Genomic DNA, 17,883 nt, shown 5'->3' with positions numbered 1-17,883 from the left:
TCATAGAAGTGTCTGATTTATCAAATTCTGCAATATCTGTTAGCAGATTCCTTTTAATTTCGGCCAAATATTTATTTATTAATTCTTCTTTATTTCCTTCTTGGATTGAAATTCTTCTAGCAATATGCTTCACTGAACCTTCTGCAGAAATATCCTTTTGAGGAATTTCTTGATAAATTTTTATAGTGTTGCTCATCTGATCCAGAAGTTCTTGTCCATATAATTTGCCTGTGGCTGGATCTTTACGATTTAATTTGTCCCAAAAATTTGTAAAATACTTTCTGTATAAGCAAGGGATGTTTTCTCCTGGGGTATAGCCCATTTCTGGAGTCCATTTATGGATCCAAGGAATTGAGAATTCTATTAAAAAAAAATACATCTAATCTATCTTATCAATACATGAAACATGATCTTGTAAAAATATGTTTGTAATAAATGGGGAAACTTTTGCCCATTCCTTATAAAGAATAAAAAAGTTATCTGGTAAAATTTTTATCGTTGGTCCATGGAAAGACCACCAATTTAAAAACCAGTTTGGTAAATCTTTAAAAAAAAACCTTAGCATATATTTTTACAAACCAAGTATGCTTTTGCTTATAATTATTATAATAAAAAACTTTGTTAAAAGCTTAGATATAATCCCAGTAGGTAAAACTCATATTTACCCCATTAACCATAACTTGTTTTTCTTGAAGAGTGGAAATTCCCCAATCTTCAGCTGATATAATCTGCTTGAACGTTATTTTGGAGAAATTATAAATTGTATTATCAAAATCAGAAAAGTGCTGGAATTCTGCACTTTTGGTATTACTGAGAATAGATTCATAATAAGTTCGAGACTTAAATGTCTCGCCATGAAAATATAATCCTTTTGTGAGATATCTCTGGAGTATATTCTAGGGCTCATTTTTCTCTGAATATCAGAATTCTCTAAAAGAAATATAATTTCTTTTTTATCTGTTTCTTCTGGATTATTGACTTGGTCAGTTTCTTTGGCTATAGAGGCAAAAGTATGACTTTGCTCTTTTGTTTGCAAATATGCTTGAATTTGTTCATATAATGAACTTTCTTTCGGAATATCCTTAAGATTTAATGTAGATGAAGTTGATGAAGAAGCTTCTCCAACCTTTGATTTAATCAAGGTTTTGTGTCCATGTCGTATAACTCGGTAAGAAGAGTCGTATGACGACCTTGTAGATTGGTAAGAGGATGATCTTCCTCTACCCCTGCTGTTTCTTCCTCCTAAACCACGAATATGTGACCATGGAGGTTCATTACCTCCCACCATCCTGAAAAGACGAACAAACCTTAATAATTATCAAAATGTCCTTCGATGTCATATTCCCAACTATTATCATCTAGGGAAATAGTTTCATAATCATGGAGGAAATCTTCCATTAGAATACTATCAAATATCCTATCAATAATAGTTTCCTTTAAATCTGTATTTAATGACTGTAAAGCTATAAAAATTGTAAAAAAGTCTTATTTCCAAATTCATAACAATAAGGAGACATTTTAATTATTTAGAAATTCTCTGGATAAGAAATCAGGAAGAGAGTTATCACTTCCCTTTTTATAATGAATTTCAAAATCAAAAGGAGCTAGCTGTGCTTGCCACCTAGCAAACATTAATTTTGAAATATCGTGCTTGAAATCTTTATCAAACATATACTTAACTGACTGAGCATCAGTTCTAATAATAAATTTTTGATTATATAAGTCATCTTGGAATTTTAGTACACATTTAACCACACAAAGCATTTCATGAGCCACAGTCGCATATTTTCGCTGTGAATCAGACCATTTGCCTGAATGAAATCTAACAAGGTATTCTATTTTTTCATTAGGATTAATCTGCTTTAAAATCCCACCATAAGCAATGTTAGACGCATCTGTCTCAATGATTTTAATCCAATTAGGGTTAGCAAGAGTAAGACAAGGTAAAACTTTAACTCTTTGCTTAATGGTTTTAATCAAATTAGTAAGATCTTCATTCCAAGGTAACATTCTACCTTTCTTCAACCTATCTGTCAAAGGAGCAAGATCTTTAGATAAATTTTTGTAAAAGGGTGAAATATAATTTATGCTGCCCAAAAATCTTTGTAGCATAGTTTTATCAATGATTTCATCAGGAAATTTTGATGCAAAATCTATGGATCTTTGAATTGGAGTAATTCTCCCCTTGAAAATTTGATGACCCAGAAACCTTACATCGGTCTGGAAAAGACTCATTTTGGTTTTAGATATAACTAAAGCATTTTAGATAAAAATATTTTTAAAAATGTCAAGATGCTTGATATGAGATTCTAATGTTTTAGAATAAACAAGAATATCATCAATGTACACAATAATGAAATCCATATAGGGATTAAAAATATCATTCATAATTTTCTGAAACTCAGAAGGTGCATTTTTTAAACCAAAAGGCATAACATTCCATTCGTATTGACCGAAAGGAACATTAAACGCAGTTTTATAAGTATGCTCTTTAAAAATTTGAATCTGCCAATAACCTGATTTTAAATCGAATTTTGAAAATATATTGGCATCATATAATCTTGAAAAAAGATCTTTTTTATTAGGAATATGATACCTAATCCATTTTAAAACTTTGTTCAAAGGTTTGTAATTTATCACCAACCTGGGAACACCTCTTTCTTGTTCTGCTGCTTTATTAACACAAAATGCAGTACAAGACCATGGAGATTTAGAGGGTTTTATAAGTCCCTTTGCTAATAAGTTATCAATTTCTTTTTTGCAGAATCAACAAGTTCAAAGTTCATTTGACAAGGACGAGATTTTGTAGGAATATCGGCTTCATTAAAAGAGTCTTCATAAGGAAGAGTTACAATATGTTTCTTCCTGTTCCAAAAAGCATTTGGATGATCTGCACAGATATCAGCAGTCATTTTACCAGAAATTAATTTAATTTTTTCCTGGACTTTAGGAGATTGTACAGAATTAGAAATATTAAGACTGAAAATTTCTATTTGTAAAGACTCAATATGTTTTTGTTTTAAATGAATTAAAGAGTTAATATCTCTAGTAATAGGCTCAGTTATAAACTCAAAATTAATGGTACTACCATTATAATTTGCAGTAAAACCTTTTGCATTTAACTCTGAGAAAGGATAAATAGCATTTATAAAAGGAGTGCCAAGTATAATTGGCGGGTTAAGCTGATTTTTAACCAGAAAGAAGAAATGAGGAATACAAACTTTACTTTGGCAAATACAAGTATTAGAAAGTTTATATTTTATGTCTAAAGCATGATTAGAAGCAAATTTAACAACATGCGTAGTTTGTTCAAAATATCTTGAAGGAATTAATCCTTCCTGAATACAACTAACATCAGCACCGCTATCAATCATGGCAATACTGGAAACTTTAAAATCATTATTAATTAGAATGGTACAATTTATATACCAACGATGAGCAGTAACAATTTGAAGCATTCCAAGAAATTTAACACTTGGCTCAGGGTTTTCATCATCTAAAACATTTTTCCCCTTTTCTGGAATAGAAATATCATCTTCAGAAATATTATTTTCTAATTGGAAAATACGATGACTATTAATCAACTGGTTTTGTTTTAAAGATTTAATTTCCTTTTTAAGGTTTTCAACCTCATACTTTAAATCATCCAAAGAAGTATCTCTTATAATACTTGGTCTTTTCTTTTCAAGTCTATTAAAAACTTCTTGAATAGAATAAGAACTAGTATTAAAGTTTTCAAAAGGTTTTTCTTCTTTCTTTGTTCTTTCAAAATTCTTTGAAGAGGAAGAAGAAGCCATATTTAAAATCTTACTTCTGAGATTTTCATCTGAAATATCTTTTAAAAGTTCAATAATATTTTCTGAAGAAATCATTTTGAAAGACAAATCTTCAAAACTTTGATGTAATTTATCAATATAAGAATCTCCTAGCTGAGGCTGTAATTTATAAAATTCATCATGACCACAAGTACAATTACCGTCTGGACAATTTGCACAATTGTTGGTAGTCTCAATATCTTTATTTGAGGTATAACCTGAAGGATTTTCTGATTTATCAGAAGAATTAGAATCTGAATCTGATTCATAAAGTAACTCATAGAGTTTATCCTGGGTTGGCTCATCTAATTTCAAAGCTTTGAACTTATCAGCTTTACAATTGTTTGCAAGATGACCAAATCGTCCACATTTGTAACATTTTATGTTTTTTAAATCCCTCGTAGAGAATTTTTTTACAAACCTTGTTGCTTTTCTATGAGATTTCTTCTCTTCTTTCTTTTCTTTGTATCGTTTTGAACGATGTTGCTTCTTATGATATCTTTCTTTAGTTTGATCCGTATTTTGCTTAGAACTAGACGGTCCTTCTATACCAAACTGTGTACAAAAATCTCCCAATTGAGATCTTTCAGACTTTTGAGTACTTTTGATTTGTTGAGCAAGTTTAAGCTCATTACAGAGATTTAATCCTTGTTGAGTACATGTCCCTATTAACTTTCCATAAGTTAGTGTATCATAAGGGATCTCCAAGTTGTCACCGCTTAAAACTTTTTTCACCATTTCAGCAAATAATGGGGGAAGACCATCGATGAATTTATTTTTTCAATATTCATATTTACTTTCTGGTAGTTCCATAACCCTACTCATGAAAGTATCTTTATACCATCAAAAATGACCCAAATGTTTACACTTAAGTCCATTTAAAAGAGTTCTAATAGTTTCATTTTGGTTGGAAAATCTTCCATTAAAATGTTCCAAAATAGTTAGAACAAGTGTATAAACTGCATCTTCAACCTTTTTCACAGAAGTCCTTTTTGCTGGTTGACCCTTCTCATCGATACCAGTTTCTCTTACAATTTCTTCTTTGTATGCATTCATTATTGCATACCTTTCTTCAGGTGTTAGGAAATTATCCCACCAACCTCTTAGTTGACCTGTAAAACCTGCTATAATCATTTTACAGATAGCATGATCATTATTATTATTCGTATGACGACAAATTGATGAGTACATCAACATACGATGTACTACAATAGATACCCGTCTTTCAGTTAGGGCATCAATATTCCATTCATATACCTCATTTCCACTGTAGGATGTGTTAGTTTGGTTCCAATCTCTTTCTTCAACTAGCACATCTTGAGGAGTAGGCCGAGGATAATAATAAGTCATCATTGACGGGAGAGTTGCATAACCTCCTTTTCCTATAACCTTTTGTTTTTGGTTATAACCAGATTTAAATCTTCTGGAGTGTACTTCCGAAACATCTTGATTCGGATAATGGATACCAGAGACTTGATCAAAATAATCATTTTTAGGAAAATCATTAGAAATAGGTTTTGAACCTAAACCAGACAATTTTTTATCAAAAAGATTTTCAACTTCTTTGTAAAAAGATTTAACTTTAAAACCAGTTGTATCAACAGGTCGTTGAAGATGAGTAGGAATATTTAAAACAGTTTTTGAAGTAGAAGCTATTTCTTCTTTAGGGATTTTTTGCAAATCTTTTACTAATTTAATCAAATCATCTAATTTTTTGTCTAAAGAACTGATATGTTCACCAAGGACTTTAACATAAAGACTCAAATAATTATTTTGAGAAATAAGGTTATTAACCTCTTGAACAGTAATTTGGGCAACATCTATTTCAATAAACTTTTGAAAAGCTGAAAAAGTTATCCCAGTATTATTTAGTAAAATAAAAGGAGCTTGAGGAGGGTAAATGACTTTAGTAATAGCACCACCACTCTCTTTATAAGTCCTTTCAATAACATTTATATATAGAGGTAAATAAGTAGTTATAAACCAAGGAACAAAATAAATAATTTTGTTATGTCATTTACAAATATCATAAAAATCTTCGGAAATATTTTTTAAATCATATTCACTATAAGTTTCAAAAAACCAAATTCTAAATTGGTTCCATTTTTTCTAGCGAGAGAGTATTTTGAGAGGGTGTGAATTGGGGGATTAGGTTTATGACTTATTATTATTATTATTACAAATAATAATAATAATATTATTATTACTATTATTAATAATATTATTAATAATATTATTAATGTTTTTTTATTATTATTATTACAATTATTATTATTATATTTTTTTATTATTATTATTATTATTTTTATTATCAATATCATCATTATTATTATTATTATTATTATTATTATTATTGTTATTATTATTATTATTCTCTAAGGTTTGGGTTATTTCTTGAGATAGAATAATTTGAGAGGGTGTAATTTGGGGTTTAGGTTTATAACTTATTATTGTTATTATTATTATTATTATTATTATTACTACTACTACTATAACTATCATTATTATTATTATAATTAATATTATTATCATTATTTTTATTACTATTATTATTATTATTATTATTATTATTCCTATTCTTATTCTTATTATTATTACTGTTACGATTACTTTATAACAATTGTTATTATTATTCTCCAACGTTTGGGTGTATATATATATATATATATATATATATATATATATATATTGGTGAATAAAACCCATAAAAAGGATCCATACTTAACCTAAATTTAATGGGGTTTTTCTTCAAAACCCCTTGCTTGCCAGTTTTGTACTAGGGACCACAACCATGTTGACGGTCCGTGGATGGAAACCACAGTCTGTCGTAGTGCTTGTGGTATGTTTACAGTAGCTCCCCGAACCCTCTATGGCCCTATATAAACCTCAAATGCCAAGTCACATTTAGGGGAAGTTTGACAGACTGTTGTCACTTGGACAGCTCGTGAAGTGCCTCGTGGTCTTGGGGAAGTGTCTTGGACACTTGGTCTGGCCTTTACGTCATGTCCACGGAAAAATTCACATACCGTGGTCAACACCAATAGTCATGAAAGTGGTTGTGAACTCCTAGAAAGTGGCAGTCAAAGCTTCCTTTTGGCTTAGGATTGGCATTTTGCCTTCGTGGCTGCCCCTCCCATGTACCACCAAACACGTATAGGTCATATAAGTTACTAGATATTATTCCTACCTTAATCATCAACCAATTAACCCTCCATTCGCGACACTAGCAACAATGATTCAATTCTTTGACATCACACTCAAGGACCCTATCTCTTGGATGTCGCTTACTCCATATCGTTTGGAGGTGTAACAATGGTTTTGTTTAGGGTATTTTTAGATTAAAAGGGTATTAAACCCATTATCACTTAATCTATCAACCAACTTCAGTGACAAGACACTAGGATACACTAGCTCAAATGACTATTTTTCGGATATTTTAGTCCTTTATTGACGTTTTACCTTCAACATCTTTAAGTTTGATTTTAAAAGCTATTCCTAATTATTCAAACAAGTTATTAACTCATAGAACTCACGTGAAGATCTATTTCATCCTATTTAATTTTGGGGGGTCGTAACAGACCCCAAGCGAACACCAATTCAAGTACTCGCGCTTCTAGAATCTGAGACTTTATAAGGATGAATTCTCTTACTTTTCATGGAACTAAGGTGGATAAAAATCCACAAGACTTCATTGATGAGGTTTTTAATGTGGTATATTATTTGGGAGTAACTTCTAGAGAAAAAGTGGAACTAGCCGTCTACACACTAAAAGATGTGGCACAAGTGTGGTTTGATCAATGAAGCGATGAGAGACCTATATGGGCGGGCCTTGTATATTGGAAGTGTTTAAGACGATCTTTATTGATAGGTTTTCCCCTTAGAGTTTAGGGAGAAAAGTAAATCGAATTAATGAACCTCCATCAAGGGGAAATGAGTGAGAAGGAATACTCTCAAGTTCACCCAAATCTCTAGGTATTCCCAACCTTGGTGGCCAACTCTTGTGCTAGAATGGATAATTTTGTGACTAGAGTGCCTAGTTTGTTTGAAGAATAATGTTGTACGACAATACTCCATCATGATATTGTTATCTCTATACTCATGGTGTATGCCAAAAAAATTGAGGAGACTAAACTTAGGAAGATGAATAGAGATGGGAAAAGGGATAGGCCGGAGGAACCAAATAAAAAAAATCTAATAAGAGGTTTTACAATAAAGATTACCCAATGGTGATAAAGGATAGGGAGTCCAACAAAAATTCTCAAGGAAGGAGTGGAGGTGGCTCTACTTTTGAGAGGTCTTGATGTACTACATGTGGAGAGCAATATTTGGGTAAGTGTCTTGCCGGTATTGATGAATGTTTATGATGTAGAAATAAGATTCATAAGATGAGATATTTCCCAAACCTCAAGGCAAAAGGGAAGGATACCAACCAAGATCCTCTAGATAATCCAGATCCAAATACTCAAATAAACAACCGTTACAAACTAACAAAGGATCTAATTCGAAATATAGACCACTGTGAGTCATAGTTCTTTATGGTTATCTTGAATTGTACTTACATGGGTTTACCGCAAGTGGGGAGAATGAGTTGATTAGTAAGGTGATTGATATCCTTATCTTTTTCTTGTACTCTTACTGAAGCTTGAGACCAAAATTCTAAATGGTTCTGTTATGCTTTGGAGTCTTGCATATGAGTATGAATTGGATGTATCCTTATGTTATGAGTGCCTTTTATGATAATATGTTGCATTCTCTTGATGATTTTGTAATAAAGCTAACAATTGATTTGTGTGTCTCTAATGTTAATGTGCATAGTGTAAATTGCTTATTTGCCTTATGAGTGGTCATGATGATTTGCCTATGTATGATTGTTAAGGCATTACATATTGATCCTTATAATGAAATGATGAGCATGTCTAAATTTGTAGAAGGTAGTTCCTCCAAAATGAAAGTGAAATTTATGAGCTATGTGTGCACTATGAATTGTGGAAATAGTTCCAAATTGCTTGTAATGCTTAGAGTGCATAGTGATGTGACGTTAGTGTTCCTTGTAAATTTGGTGCATTGACTATGAAATATTATGTATGAGATTTTCTTTGTGAACTACTAGTTTGGTCTTCTAGTCCTCGAAAGAGATTAAGTATCATTCAGGGATTAATGATTTTTCTAAGTTGGGGAGATTGTAACAACCCTCCAAATGAAATAGGAAAATATAGATCTTCACATGTGTTTATTTAGTTAAAACATGTTAAAATAATGAAATTCATCTATTGAAGTTTGTATTATAGGGTTTCCAAGTAAAACGTCCAAGGACGACCAAGACGTTTGGAAACTAGCCTAACCAAAGGGTCCTTGAAGAGCACCTAAAGTTTGTGAAGCAGGCTACCAGGCAGCGTGCAGGAAGCCCCTTTTTGAGGGTGTTAGAGCATCGCGCCCCTTTTTGAGGTTGTTGAAGCATCGCGCTCCTGAAATTTTAAAGGGAAAAGGTCTTACTTGCGATGTGGGCTTATTACGAACCACTAGGCCTTAAACTAAATTCCAGAACGAAGATTTAGGTGTATCCCTGCAACGCCCGGGCATGTTTGAGATATGGTAATGTCATTTTAAAGTTAAATTAGACTTGGTTAAAAGGTTTAATTAGTGTAGGGATATTTTCGGTACTTTGGAGATTTATCAAAATTGGTTTTTGAGTCACTTTTACTCCAAATTCACCAATCAAAACATAACCCTCAAGATGAAAATCAAAACCTCTCCCTTCTCTTTCTCCAAAAAGCCTCCATTGATGAAGCTTTGAATCTCAAAGGAAGAAATTAAAATTCTCCAAGTTTAAAGCCTAACTTCATGGGGTTTCTACTAATAATTATGCTGATTTCGTCCTAGATTCTTCCATGATTCCAGAGCCAATCCAAAGACTTTTCAAAAGATCTCAAAATTTGTCAAATTCCTATTTCAATTTCTAAGCATAGGTTCTTGCAATAAACGGTTTTAATGGATGAATTACGATGTGTTCAATTTTAATTGATGTTTTTATGATAAAAAACTCCTTGGACCCATGAGCATCCTGATTCTTTAATTTTTGCTTATGAAACGGGTTGGATGAATGTGATTGGATATTTATAGAATTGTGTTTATACTATATTTTATTAGGGTTATATACTTCTATTAATGGCAAATTATGATAAATTGTTGGAGAATTAAAAAAAAGGTGATCAAGGCTTGGATGAACGGTACATTGACCTAAATTGTTCTAGTTCTTATTGAATTGATCTTGTGTGGTATCGTACACTTATGGTGGCAGTGTTTAGTTAATGTATATGAATATATATGTGGATTGTGAGTGTGGACTTGAAGGCATTCAATTTTAAGTAAAATGATGTAATGATGGTTATGTATAGAGATGTATTACGAAGATATGCATGTGATTCATGAAGATATTGTGATTATTGGAGTATAATATGAATATGAAGTATGGTTTGAGTGGATTATGTTGAATATAGTATAATCATGTATAGAAGAAAATGTCATGAATGATGGAGGTTATGCGAAAGGATTATCACATATACACGCACAATGAATCAATGAATGAAGCTAATTAAAATTAAATGAATGAGAATCTATTTAAAAGTTCTCTAAATAGAACTCTAATGAACGAATGAGGGATTTGGGGGTGGACACTCTTCGTGCGTAGAGATGTAGTGTCTAGTAGAACCCTCAATATTCCTAAGATCTTTCCAATTAATAAATGATAGGTTGGAATGAATACTCTTTGTGAGTTGAGATTTAGTACTTTGTAGGAATCCTTAAATTTATAGATAATATAATGTAATGAAAGTCTTAAACTCCGTGGGGATGAATGTGTATCACTGAAAGTATTTTACAAGTGGGTGGTTATTCTTCGTGAGTAGAGATGTACTATCCAAAAGTTACCTCTTGAGATGGGTACTCTTAATAAGTTGACATGTAGTACATAGAATCAATATCCTTATCCCTTAACTATGATCTCGCATAGGACTAGCTAGTGGTGTTCCACGTAAAGCCTCAAAGAACGACCTTACCTTAGGTAAGTGTAGATCCCTCATCCGCTAGGGGTTAATACTGGGATTCCATGTTAATCTCCCATGGTCTATATCGGTTACACCTTTTATCGTATATAATGCATATCTTTGCAGAACAAGTCAAAATCAAATTAAATCATTGTTTTCATTATAAATATGAATAAATAACCTTAGTTAGGAAAGAGATGAGGATAACAGGACTTCATGTCGTCCTCGGCCTCCCATGTTGCTTCCTCAACTAGGTGGTTCTTCCATAACACCTTTATGGAAGCAACCTCATTGTTCCTCAACCTTTTAACTTGTATATCAAGGATTTAAACCGTAACCTTCTTATAAGAGAAGTTCTCTTCCACACCTATACCCTCAATAGGAAGTATGGACTCGGGATCACCAATGCACTTCATAAGCATAGATACATGGAAAACTGGATGAACCGAAGATAGTTCACTGGGCAAGTTCAACTCATATGCAACCTTTCCAACCCTTTGCGAAATTTCATAGGGACCAACATAACCAGGAGTCAACTTCCTTTTCTTGCAAAATTTTACCACTCCTTTCATTGGTGAAATTTTTAGATACGCTTTATCATCTTCTTCGAACTCTAAGTCTCTTCTCCTATGGTTGACATAACACTTTTGACGGCTATAGGCTATTTTCTCTCTGTTCCTTATTATATGAAATTTCTCCAAAGTCTTATAAATCAATTATGTACCCAAGAGTGAAGTTTCTCCCACTTCAAACCATCCAATTTAAGATCTACATCTCCTACCATACAAGGCTTCAAAATGATACATAGCTATAGATGAATGGTAAGTATTATTATATGAAAACTCAACAAAAGGAAAATGTTTATCCCAATTCCATTGAAGTCAATAATACAAGATCTAAGCATATCCTCAAGGGTTTCAATAGGTCACTCCGCTTAATCATCCATTTGGGGATGAAAAATAGTGATTCACTTTTCCTCGATACCCAACCTTTTTTTGAACGACCTCCAAAATCTAGATGTAAATTGTGCACCCCTATCCTATATGATGGACAACACAATAACATGGCTACACACAACCTCATATATGAAGATTCTTGCATAATTTTCTGCCGAATATGTGGACTTGACGGGAATTAAATGAGCAAATTTGGTCAACCTATACACAACCACCCATATAGAGTCATGTTGCTTTTGTGTCCGAGAAAAACCTACCACCAAACCCATATTTATGTCTTCGTACTTCCAAGTGGAATCTTGTATTTCTAGAAGTAAACCACTTGGCTTTAGGTGCTCGGCTTTCACTTTTTTGAAATTTGGACATTTTCAATAAATTCCTCTATGTCTCTTTTTAAACCATCCCACAAAAACATCTCTCTAAGGTCATGATACAACTTTGTAGATCCCGGATGAATGGATTATAGGGACCCATATCCATCTTCAAGAATCTGATTCCTCAAACAATCTACATTGGGAAAACACAAGCTTCCTTGATACCTCAAGACACCATCCCCCTAAGGAGAATGACTCATTTAACTTACCCATAACAGACTCCTTCAACTCCATCAATGGTTGATCAAGGTGTTGCTTAGACTTCACCTCAACCATCAAAGACGATTCGGAGTGATGATGGACCATAAAACCACCATTTGGAGAATCTTCCAAACTAACACCCAATCTAGCCAACCTTTGAACAACTTTCACTAGATATTTCTTGACTTTATCTACATGAGACACACTATCCATGTTCATAGGACTTAGAGCATCTTCAGCTACATTGGCCTTGCCGGGGTGATAATGAACACTCATGTGTTAATCCTTCAATAATTCAAACCACTTTCTTCTTCGGAGATTTAACTCATTTTGAGTAAACACATATTAAAGACACTTGTGGTCGGTATACACATCAACATGAACACCATACAGGAACTGCCTCCATATTTTAAAGGCAAATACCACATCAGCTAACTCAAGATCATGAGATGGGTAGTTCTTCTTATGCACCTTTAGTTGTCTAGAAGCATAAGCTACTACTTTCCCATGTTGCACAAGCACACACCCCAAGCCCAGTCGGGATGTATCATAGTGTACAATGTATCCCTTGGTACCCTCAGATGTAAGACTATCCTTCAAGATTTGGAAGCTTCCTTCACATGCCTCCGACCACTCAAATTTTAGTCTTTTGGGTCAATTGAGTCAAGGGAGATGCAATGGTGCAAAACCATATTCAAACCTCCTATTGTATCCGCTAGGCCTAAAAAGCTTCTAATGTTTGTTAGATTAAATGGTCTAGGACAATTATGGACCACCTTGGTTTTCCTTGGATCAAGCTCAACTCTTTCACCTAGAGATGATATGACCTAGAAATGCCACTATCCTCAACAAAAACTGTCATTTGCTATACTTGAAAAATTGTTGGTTTTTGTTAAGAAATTGTAACACGGCCCTCAAATGATTCATGTGTTCACCCTCATTTTTTGAATATACCAAGTTTTTGTCAATGAAGACAATGAAAAAATCTAGTAAATTCGAAACACCCTATTCATAAGGTCCATAAACGCCTCCAGGGCATTAGTGAGGCCAAAGGACATTACTAGAAACTCATAGTGTCCATATCTAGTTCCAAATGCTGTTTTTGGTATATACTCACCTCGCACCCTAAGTTTGTGATACCCCTACCTCAAGTCAATTTTAGAAAAGTAGCTTGCCCCTTGTAGTTGATCAAAAAAGTCGTCGATTCGAGGGAGATGATACATGTTCTTAATATTTACTTTATTGAGTTGGTGATAATCAATGCACATTCTAAGGGACCCATCCTTCTTCTTCACAAACAATACCGAAGCACCCTATGGAGAAATACTAGGTATAATGAAGCCTTTGTCTAGTATCAACTCTGAGTTGAACCGTCAACTTTTTAAATTCTTTTAGAGCCATCCGATAAAGAAGAGTTGAAATAAAGTTGGTATCCGATAGAAAGTCAATACCAAAGTCAATTTACCATTCGGGAGGAATACCGAGAAGATCATTAGAAAAGACCTCCAAAAAATCCCTCACTTCGGGGACCATATCAATGGGAGGAACTTCAAAGTCTAAATATTTGACTCTCACTATAGAGACATGAATCCTAAAGATATTATATGTGATGCTCTGATATCAAGTTTGTCAAAATAGGGGAGCACCCCATAAAAGTAACCGGTGTCATCGTCCTCGAAGAGGACTAAGACTAACCTCTTAGCATTCTTCATTACATTTCATAGGTTAAAATAGCAAAAAATTTAAAACTTTTTAAACTACTTCTACATTGAGGTTTACTTAGATCTCTCGCTTGCAAAAACTATAAAATTAGCGAGTATACATAGACTCCTCGTATAAGAAACAATACATAGGTTTCTACTTTTATTTCACATACATAATATAGAAATATAGATTTAAAAGAAGTCTAGAATATGTCTCACATTAAACCATCAAAGTCGAATACAACATCTTTGGTTCAACCCATACTTCATTATAATAAAGGCCTCATGTAGGCCTCAAAAAGCATGATTGTGGCATTGTTCTCGGAAGGTGAGGACCTACCGAATACTTGGGAAATATCCAAGTAATATTCAAAGGTCTTCTATAAGCTCAACGGTTAATCATGCTTAAATGGAATTTGTTCAAAACCATGTTAAAGTAATTTTAAAAGCCTTATGCACAATAATGAAGTCATATAGATCAACAACTTCATAATATATAATTCAAACCCATGTACAATAGAAGACCAACATTATCAATTTATATTCAAGTAAACATGCATAGAGTTCATGACATTATAACATAAACATGACCCTTACTCATAAACTCACCATTTAGCCTACAAGTGCAATGACCAAGAAAAGCCCCATAACCTTACTCAATCATGTAAACCTAACAAAGTATCACAAGAAATGTCTAACACAACATAACATAACATCAATAGTAGTCATCATTATACTTAGAAATATAGAGCAATAGCATGTTCATATATAAAACTAACATCATATCGGATCATCAACATGTAAAGTCAACAAATATATAAGAGTCACTTTATAAGATCATAAGAACATAAGAACAACCTCCCAAGGCTTCCCTTAGGGAAAATTAATACAAGGCATAGGAAGAGTCTAATACCCCTACCTAGGTTAAGTCAAACCTCTTAAGTCACCCTAGTTAGTGTTTACTTCATTACTTCATATTACTTTCGGGAACACTTGCCTTAACCGACATAGACCACAAGAGGTAAGTGTGGAATCTGGTGTTGTAAAACCTTGCACCGATGGAAGGTGGTTGTCTACCATTCAATGTAGTACCAAACATGAACATGGCATCTAGGTTGATCCACTAGCAAGTCACCCTTCATCTACAATATCACTCGATACTAAGCTAGATTCCTTTTGAAATGTCTTTCATTAATAATCATAACTTAGTTCAAGTCATAGGAGAATCGCTCCTTGTATAGTCATCATCAAGAGCTGAATAGGAATTGCATGAGAACATCCTTTCAATACAGCCCTTGTATGTGAGATTAGCACATTAACCTCATTATATCGTAGTAAGACACATAGGTAATTTATAACCAACCTTATATCATTGCATCTTATGCAAAATCTCACAATCACATCATCAAGACATTTCAATTCAATATCATACCAACACTTACTTAGGCCATTCACAAGATATACTTCGACTAAACTAGATTATTAATCACAAGCCATCATAATTGAAGTAAAGGTCAGAATCATAAAAAGTTACAAAATCTCCTTCAAAATCAATCGTCATGGTCTTACCATCAACCAACCAATTACAATAATAGGTGTAGTAAAATCAATCAATATTAATTAACACAAGAACTAGGTCAATTGCATCATGAGTATCCCAATTAACTTCAATCCATTACCTAGGGTAAGGGGGAATACAGTTCGTCATGAATTCTTCAAGAATTTGATCCAATCCCAACAATACCTTACCCTAGTCAATCCATACATGAAACATAATAGATAAAAACAAGTCTAATGATCAATTCGTACTTCAACTACAATCATATTACAATCAAGATTCAAGATTTGATGAAATTTCATCAATTAACCAACAATATACACTTAATTAGTAATAGGAAATCACAATTTATCATCAATTTGAAGTTTATAAGAAAACCCATTAGAATTGGAAAACCCTTGGAATTGGGTGAATAACCAATACATTAATGAAGATTAATCCACTAAATTGAAGTGAAATCCTAGATTAATTGGCATTCTTCTTCAAGTTTTGTTAGTCCTTTAATGAAGGATTTTGGGACAGAGAAAGTAGAGAGAGATAAGAGCTTTTGGATTTTTTTTTAAAGAATTTTGTTTGGATGAGTGAAAAATGACTTAAAAATTACCCTTAGGCTATAATAATTACCCCCTAAAGTACCCAAAATACCCCTCACTTAAATGTTTCTTTTTGTGAAGTCAAAATACTTAAAATACAATTTTTACGAATCAGGGATGTGGGTTCGCGTTGCGAGGCTAATTACCATTTTTATTTCTGAAAAAGTGATATGAGGAATAAGAGTTCGTGTGGTCTGCTTGTCGCGTATAAGCCCCTTTAATCTTGACTCATGCAGGCTGCTTAGGAAGCATGCTCACCCATATTGGGGTCCTCTTTAAGAACCCTTCGGGTGTCCTTTAGGCATCGTTATAAGACATTTAGACCCTTTATGCAACACTCTACCTAACCAAAGTCTTTTTAAAAGTTTTAGACTTCATTTTACCATCCAAATTCTTCATCAAACATAGCGACGTCAACTAGTTTAATTTAGCTAGTTTACGTACGTCATGGACGTTCTTTGACGTCTTTGTCTAAATCTTTTTGAATGAGTTATAAACATTATTTTAGGTCTTAAAATATTATCTAAACCTCTATACACTAATGTTAGGATCTATATTAGTTATCAAATTTTTGGAGTGTTACAACACATTTGGCAATTCGCCATGTTCCATGGCAATCTTTAGCGTGTAGATAAAAAATTTTAAGTTAGAATGTTTTGTATTTTTAGTTATTTGTCCCTAAATTTATACTAAATTGATTTATTCTTCAAAAATAAATAAAATGATCTTTTTAGACTCATGCTTTCCTTAATATAAGTCAATATCCCCGAAATATAAGGAAAATCACCAAATATTGTCCACTCAAATATCTCTCTTTAGAAAACTAAAGACTTGAAGAAGAAGAAGATAAATATTGTAACTTAGGTCCAAAATAAGTATCGTTGCAAGCTTATATATGGAATTTGAATCAAGGTATGTTAGTTTATTCATCTATGGGTTCTTTCACCCATAAAGCCCCTTAGATTCCCCTCAATTGTGAAGTCAAAAACCCAATTCTTTCAGGGTTCCTCTTACATTGTGGGTGGGAATTGAGTATTACTCCAACAAAGTGGATAATTCCTAATTATGATTGTATTAGTATGGAATTTTGATATTATGATAATTTAATGTTTTTTATATAGCTAACCCTAGTCTATTTGATGATGTGATAATTTATGGGTTTATGCAATTAGAGGTGAAGTTTAAGATTCATAGTTAATATTCTTAAATCAATGTCAGATGTAGTAATTTGTTAAAGATAGGATCAAATCATTATTAATTAAACTGTATTTTATTAAATATGAACGATCTTGACTTGTAAAGATGGAATTGAACCTTTGCGATCAATTGTGACTAGAATCGCCTATTAATGAATGAGACACAATATAATCGACCCCGAAAGGGTCTCATACAAGACCTTAGCATAATCATAAACATAGGTAATACAAATAATGCGGAATTTAAATTTTAAAATCGAAGTACTTTCATTTATATCCTAAAACAAAAGTCTAACATTATCTTAATGAACTATTTTCTACAATAGAATCTAATTCATTTATATCCTAAAACAAGAGTCTAACATTATCTTAATGAACTATTTACTACAATAGAATCTAAATTAAGGTGATAGCACTTTTCAATAATGTCTTTACGTAAAACAA

At 32.8% G+C, this 17,883-nt stretch overlaps 1 pseudogene; it reads right to left on the bottom strand.

The window, feature by feature from the left end:
- Positions 1-2,735: 2,735 nt before the first annotated feature.
- On the bottom strand, positions 2,736-12,665 carry LOC104646354 (uncharacterized; annotated as a pseudogene).
- Positions 12,666-17,883: the final 5,218 nt, after the last annotated feature.

This window comes from Solanum lycopersicum, chromosome 3 (assembly GCF_036512215.1).
Source record: "Solanum lycopersicum chromosome 3, SLM_r2.1".
NCBI lineage: Eukaryota > Viridiplantae > Streptophyta > Magnoliopsida > Solanales > Solanaceae > Solanum > Solanum lycopersicum.
This window is presented reverse-complemented; position numbering and strand designations above follow the sequence as displayed.